This window comes from Penaeus monodon, unplaced genomic scaffold (genome assembly GCF_015228065.2).
Source record: "Penaeus monodon isolate SGIC_2016 unplaced genomic scaffold, NSTDA_Pmon_1 PmonScaffold_18903, whole genome shotgun sequence".
In the NCBI taxonomy this organism is placed as follows: Eukaryota; Metazoa; Arthropoda; class Malacostraca; order Decapoda; family Penaeidae; genus Penaeus; species Penaeus monodon.
Window position 1 is genome coordinate 1 of NW_023648487.1, and position 6,799 is coordinate 6,799.

The 6,799-nt window shown below is 36.2% G+C and overlaps 1 long non-coding RNA gene across 1 annotated transcript; it reads right to left on the bottom strand.

Moving 5' to 3' along the window:
- Positions 1-1,509: 1,509 nt before the first annotated feature.
- LOC119569822 lies at positions 1,510-2,630 on the bottom strand. The gene is made up of 3 exons (XR_005228327.1): positions 2,516-2,630; positions 2,091-2,331; positions 1,510-1,549 (listed from the first exon to the last, which is right to left on the bottom strand). It is a non-coding gene; the product is annotated as an uncharacterized LOC119569822 (long non-coding RNA).
- Positions 2,631-6,799: the final 4,169 nt, after the last annotated feature.

Here is a 6,799-nt window from a genome sequence, read left to right on the forward strand (position 1 = left end):
CCAAAAATAGAGGAAAAAGGAAGTTTTCCATCTCCCTCCCCAGTGGAAGCCTGGTTGCAGTCTCCAGTACCACAGAGGGATCGAATTACGTGGGGGGCACTTCCTGACCGCTGAACTTGCCTAGGCGAAGGAAAGTAATTCAATGCCCACCCCCCAAGCGAAATGGGTAGTTCACGAGGAACTCCGGCAGGCTCGGGAAAAGTCACATTAAGGGGGAAAAATTTAGAATAAAAGAAAAGGTGCGCCCAAAGGACGCCCCAGACTACTAGGCCTTCCTAACCCTGGGGTCAAAGCCCACAAGGGCTACCCTAGTGTAGAAGAGAGCTGTGGGTCTGAGGTGGGGTGCTGACTATCGTACTGTAGCCTTGTGTCACCTGCAAAAACAAGAGCCTGAAGGTGCTGGCAAAGCACTATAAGTGCGAAAAGATCTGTAATTACAGATTTTACTTTATTTCAAATTACTTTAAAACTCAGAAGCAATATGTCAAGTGAGACGAGAGGCCCCAGGCTTCAGGTAGCTCTTGTGGCACAAGACTTTTTGTTTATTGCTGCTGCGTTTATACAAGTGTTCGCTCATCAAAATCTGAAACATGAGCGACAGAACACCTCGATATTCATAGCATTAGTAAAAAAAAATGTTTTTCCCCCCAATTCAAGGAAAGGTGAAATCAGGTAAAGTCAAAGATCTACAAATTGACTCCTTTGTGACTAAGCACTAGCAGAGCCATCTAGGTGCAGAGACATTTCACTCACACACAACACACACACACAACACACACACACACACACACACACACACACACACACACAACCACACACACACACAAAAAAAAAACACACAACACACACACACCACACACACACACAACACACAAACACAAACACAAACACAAACCACACACACACACAAAAAAAAAAAAAAAAGCACAGCATTTTCCTGTGAGAAAATGAGATAAACAGGTGTTTATTTTTTTTATCCATGACGGGAATTACAGAGGAGTTACAGTCCCGCAAAATATTGGCTAAAAAGACAAATTTAAGCCTCTTTGTGTGTGTGGGCAAATGTTTGTTCTTAGTGCTTCTAATTCTTTACTCAAGTTGCTGACTGTGTGTGACCCCTTGGAGCATGATTCAGTATGGCATGGGGAAAAAACTGTCATCTTTGCATTTAAAAATGATGATAATATAAAGAAAGATCCTTATTCCCTTTTTGAAAATTCAATGGATGGGGGAAACTAGTGAGATTAGGTAGGCTTAGTCAGTGATTCAGACACTTTGGTGCCCTCTAAATGTAGCAAAGTTAATAAGTAAATCCCAATGTTTCAAGCATGCACCCAAATCAATACTTAAAGAAATATCTGTGCATCTTAGTTTGCAGGCACTTTTTTTTTAACCAAGTTGAGCGTAAGATCTGTTTGGCCACACGCATACTAACCTTTTGCCTCTGTGTTTTTTGTGCTCTGGCATGCTTGAGCCCCTGCCAGGTCACAAACCCCGGCTTCGCAAATTGCTTTTCCATAAATTCTCCAAATCTGTCACCAAGATTGACCTAGTAAATAGGGAAATGATTATTAACATCCCATATATCAGTATGTATTGGGTCTGTTATGGCTACTTAATCATCTTCAAGCTCCTAATAATTTTTTTCCAAATGTGCAAATAAATCTAAAATATCATGGACATTTTTTCTGGTAAAGAGATGAGGCTGAAAAATTTCCAACCATCAATTACACACAACCCAGTGCTGCCTAGTACTTTTTCATATATGTGGCATATTCTATATGGTTATATTGTGCTATAACCACAAGGCCCCTTAATTAGATATTGTAAAGACAATGTGAAAGTATATAAAAAAAATAATAATAATAAAATAAAAATAATAAAAATAAAAAATAAAATGCTTGTTTTCAATTCACTCTACAGTGGGAGATATACATTAAAGCTATTGAGTCTGCAATGTCATGGCCCCAGTTATTCAGAGATGTTATAACCAATAACTTAAATCCCTCAGAAACTGGTCACAACTTACAGGGGGTACTTTTTCAAGCCAAAGGGTTAATTAAAAAAAGAACATAAAAAATTCAATTTACCATTTCATAATTTACAAAGAAGGCAGACTTAAACTTTTCTGCAATCCACTGTAAGAGCTGTGAAGACTTGCTGGTGTTCATGTACACCAGGACACACTCAGCCAAGAAGAGGGTAGGGAGTGAGTAGTCCAAGTCTGATTCCTTAATCTTGGCTTCCACCTCTGTGTGTTTCTGAGATCGACTCCTGTCAGCTTGTAGGTGTGCGCATGAAGGTTGTTCCTATTGAGCTTGACATCATAATCTGAGAGCAGGAGGTAAAGTCTTGGGTAAAAGTTTGAAAAACATTAAGAGAGTATGGAGAAGTGATGCTCATCTTTTCATCAAAGCAAAAAGAGAGAAAGGAAGGATGTTTTATATCTTGATATCTCATTAAGTTTATCCAGAAACAGGCGTCTGAGATAAAATTGAAAATGTATTTAACCAACCGCCACAGAAAAATACAGATGGCTCCACATGTGCTCAGCTGGCAAGGAGTGTGTCAAGAAGGCCCTAATGACCAATCCTGATTTTCCCATTCCTTTGAAGTGGCAGGAAATGTGCTTCTCTTTTTAATACAATTGATATAGATACTGTTATTATTGTTATTGATGTTATGATTATTAAATTGTTATTAAAATCTTGGTAACATTAAGAAATGAAATAATACAAAAGACCCTTTCCAAAAGTCAAGGAAAAGGGTAAAAAGGTGAGATAGGTAGGACTAATAACGGACTCCTTAGTGATTAAATTTGCAGAGCCATCTATGTGTAAATACAATAAATAAACTTGTATTACAGTGAGCATGGCATATATTCTTGCCATATGTGCTGACTGGGTTAATTTCATTCTGACAATATATATATACTATATATATATATATATATATAATATATATATTATATATATATATATATATATATATATATATATATATATATATATATATTATATATTTTCTTCTGTAGTGATATGTTATTACATATGATTATATTGCAGTATATGCATAAAAAATCCTAGTATTATCTACACAGTCCATCTCTAAAAGAGTAAACAGCATGATAATATGGAGCATACTTATATATATTCTTCATCCACTAAATAAGCTTCACTAACTTATTGGGAGGTCTGTTTCCCCAAGACACCTATTGGCAATGGCTCTAACAAATGGAGAAGGTGGGAGGAGGGCAAACAATCCTCCCTTATGGCTAGTGAGGCAGGCTATGGTACACAGAGAGAAGGTGACCACCAGGAAGTGGTTGGGGGGAAGGGGAAACCCATCCTGCCTGTGGTCCAGTGGCTGCAAAACCAGTGTGAGACATGCGGGGCAAAGCCTTAGGGAACCCTAGTTGTTGAAATCAGGCACAATAGCCCCCCCACACCTTTATCTGGAGAAATGACTGGGAGGGATCCACTACCAGTGACTGCCTGAGGTATAACACTCAACAACCTAATATATCCCACAGTAGCGGGGTACTTTCAAATTGGAAATGTTTGCTGCAGGTCAGGAGCCCATTGGTGACTGACCAAAAACAAAGCATAGGTCAAAGTTGCATATTGCATGGCTGAGCTGGCTGGTGACTGGGACTTACATTGCTCCCTGATATGCATCTCCAACAGAGTTAAGGAGGAACAGCATATCAGGAATCTTGTTCAAGAGATTGAAGGCAAATTTTGCCCTGTCTACCAAGCCATGAGGAAGCTGTACTCCAAGAGCTCCTTACAGATGACTCCAGTTCACTCAGTAGATTATCACATAATTTCATTCTCTTCCTTCTTAACCTGTTGCCAACAGGTGGCATGTATGCACATGCCATGGCATGCCTGGACTATCTCCCGGATGGCATATACATACATGCCATGGTGCGCATGTCCCGTATTCTGGGGGCATGTATGGCCATGCCACAAGTTTTTTTGTTCAATTACGCAATATATTATTTTTTTGTCACTGAAAATGTGATTAAGTAGTTAACACTTTTTCTCATTTTTCCTGTACTATGCATTTCATAAAGGCTTCTCGGGGTTCCGAGGTTAGCGTCTAAAAAATTACGTCGGTAATCAACTACATTGACCAGAGATATTATATAGTATTCAGTGATGATGTAAAACCACGTGAAATACCGATATGTATTTTGGTAAAAAAAAAAAAATAATAAAAAAATAAAATAAAAATAAAAATAAAAACACTGACATAAAATTATATCTATATGGAAGTGATAATATAAACCTGTTGAAACTAAAGTTTATCTTTTAAAAATAACTTGAATAAAAATGCAAAAGAAATACAACAAAACCTACGGTTTCAACTTCATGATACCCCACACTGCTTATTTTATTCAGACTATAGAGCGAATAATGATCAACTATGGAGTCCATATAACAACAAAAATATCCTCAGTATTGATTTATCAGAAAATATGGCAATAGAGACCTTAGAAAATAATAATACTGAAAATACAATATAGGTTCATAGTATTATGAAGAAAAGAAAGGAAAAAAGCTGGTATTGGGCATGGGGCAGTCATGCATGCTAGGGTGACAATAAGAGCCCCCACAGCGGGCCCAGGCCACTATGAATACCCCCCAGGAGAGGGCTTGCGCTCGGGAACTCACCCCGGCAAGGGTTTTAAGGTATTATGAAAGACCACCTACTGAGGCACCCAGAAGATGAAGCAATCTGGTTCACTCCTGAAAAGCACAAAGATCATATCCTTGTACTTTAAGTCACTGTAGAGCATCATGAATTCTCAGAGCCCACACTATCCTCAAGGTGTTTAACTCATACATCATCAATCACTGTGTGAGATCCTGATGAATTCCTAAAAAGATTTTTTGGATTAACAGCACTAGTATGGTACTGAATGTAATTTTAAATGGGGTTTGAAAGAATGTTTGGCTCCTTTCCTATGAATTCAGGAATGAAGATGGGCAATGTTCTTGCACTAGCACTTTTCAACACTAACATGAACTGGAAAATCAGTAGAGTTATCATTTAAAGTCAATGGGGAGTAACACAAAGGCAACATTTAAGTCATAGATCATGACTAGGAAGCTAACTCATCTAAGTCTTCCGAGAACGTACAGGGACTCTCCATGCATTTAGCAATGAGGCAGAGCCGTTGGTATTGAGGTCTCGGGAAATAAAACCAAGGTCCAGGAATTTGGGATCTGTTTGGGAAAAACTTGTTCAGTCATTACATATTGTGATGGGGAAATAAATTTTTCATATCTTAATAGAGTGTGCATGAGTCAAAGTTCTTAGAGCAGGAAGTTAAATGACAGATAAGCCTGGCCAAGAGCCATAACTTGCTTGACAAGAGTATTTGGAGTTGCCAGTACTTGTGCAGAAGGACCAAGCTATGCATCTTCAAGACTATGATATTATCAGTTTTGCAGAATGGAAAAAAACTTGGGTTGATCCTGCCGTGCCTTTGGGAGTCTGGTCTTGATACCTTTTGAGGTCCTTTTTGTCAAAACATACAGTTACAGAGACCACCTGAATATTATGAAATTGACATTTGACCTGTTATTTGCACAATACGGGACTGCCAACTCGGGCCATATGAACACTCCCGAGGATGATCCCATGTCAGTTTGCCTGCTTTAGAGACAGCCCTGAAAGAGAGGGGCACAAGGAACCCCTTGGGAAAATTACAGTCTGGACATATCTAATTCTGTCAAGAAGTGGAAAAACTGAGCTATGAACCAAGAAGAACCTCTGGCCGAAACAGAGACAATGTGACCCCCTTCAGTCTTAGTCTTGGGTATTCATTCATTGATTAAATCTATCATGCTAATAACTTCTAATACTGGAACAAAAGTCTCATCAAATGACTCAGATAGCACTACAGTGTAAAAAATACAATAACAAACCCAAACTTTCTCTGCCTAGAAATTCTAGTGCTGCATGGTATTATTCACATTGTCCCAGAACATAGAATATCCCTAAGTTTTAAGGAAGAAAAGATAAGGAAATAATAAAAAATAAACACACAGATGCATTTAACACAAACACACACAAAAACACACATATAATAATATATTTACATGAGAGAATATAAAAATATATATATATTATATATATATATATAAAATATATATATATATATAATTATATATATATATAATATATATAATATATATATTATATTATATATATATATAAAATGTATATTTTATTATTTTTATATATATTATATTATAGTATATAATATAGTGTTGTTTGTTTTGTTTGTGTTGTAATTTTTGTGTTTTTTGTTTTGTTTTTGTGTTTTGTTTGTTGTATATTTTGTAATATATTTTATATATATATATTATATATATTATATATATATTGGGTTGTTTTTTTGTGTAAAATTTTTTTTATTTTTTTTTATTTTTAATATGTTATTTACATATAAAAAATATATTATAATATAATATATAATCATTATTTTTATATATATATAAAAATATTATAAAACATATAAATTAAAATTAAGTAATCCCCTAACAATATACATATCTTATATAAAATATTACCACTATAAAATTTCAAACACAAAAAACAAAACAAACAACAAAAACAAAACAAACCCCAAAAAAACCCCAAAAAAAATAAAAAAATTTTTTGTGTGGTGTGTTTTTTTGTTTTTGGGGTGTGTGTGTGTGTGTGTGTGGTGTGTGTGTGGTGTGTGTGTGTGTGTGTGTGTGTGTGTGTTGTTGTTGGGTGGTGTTTTCGTATGTATGTAAAT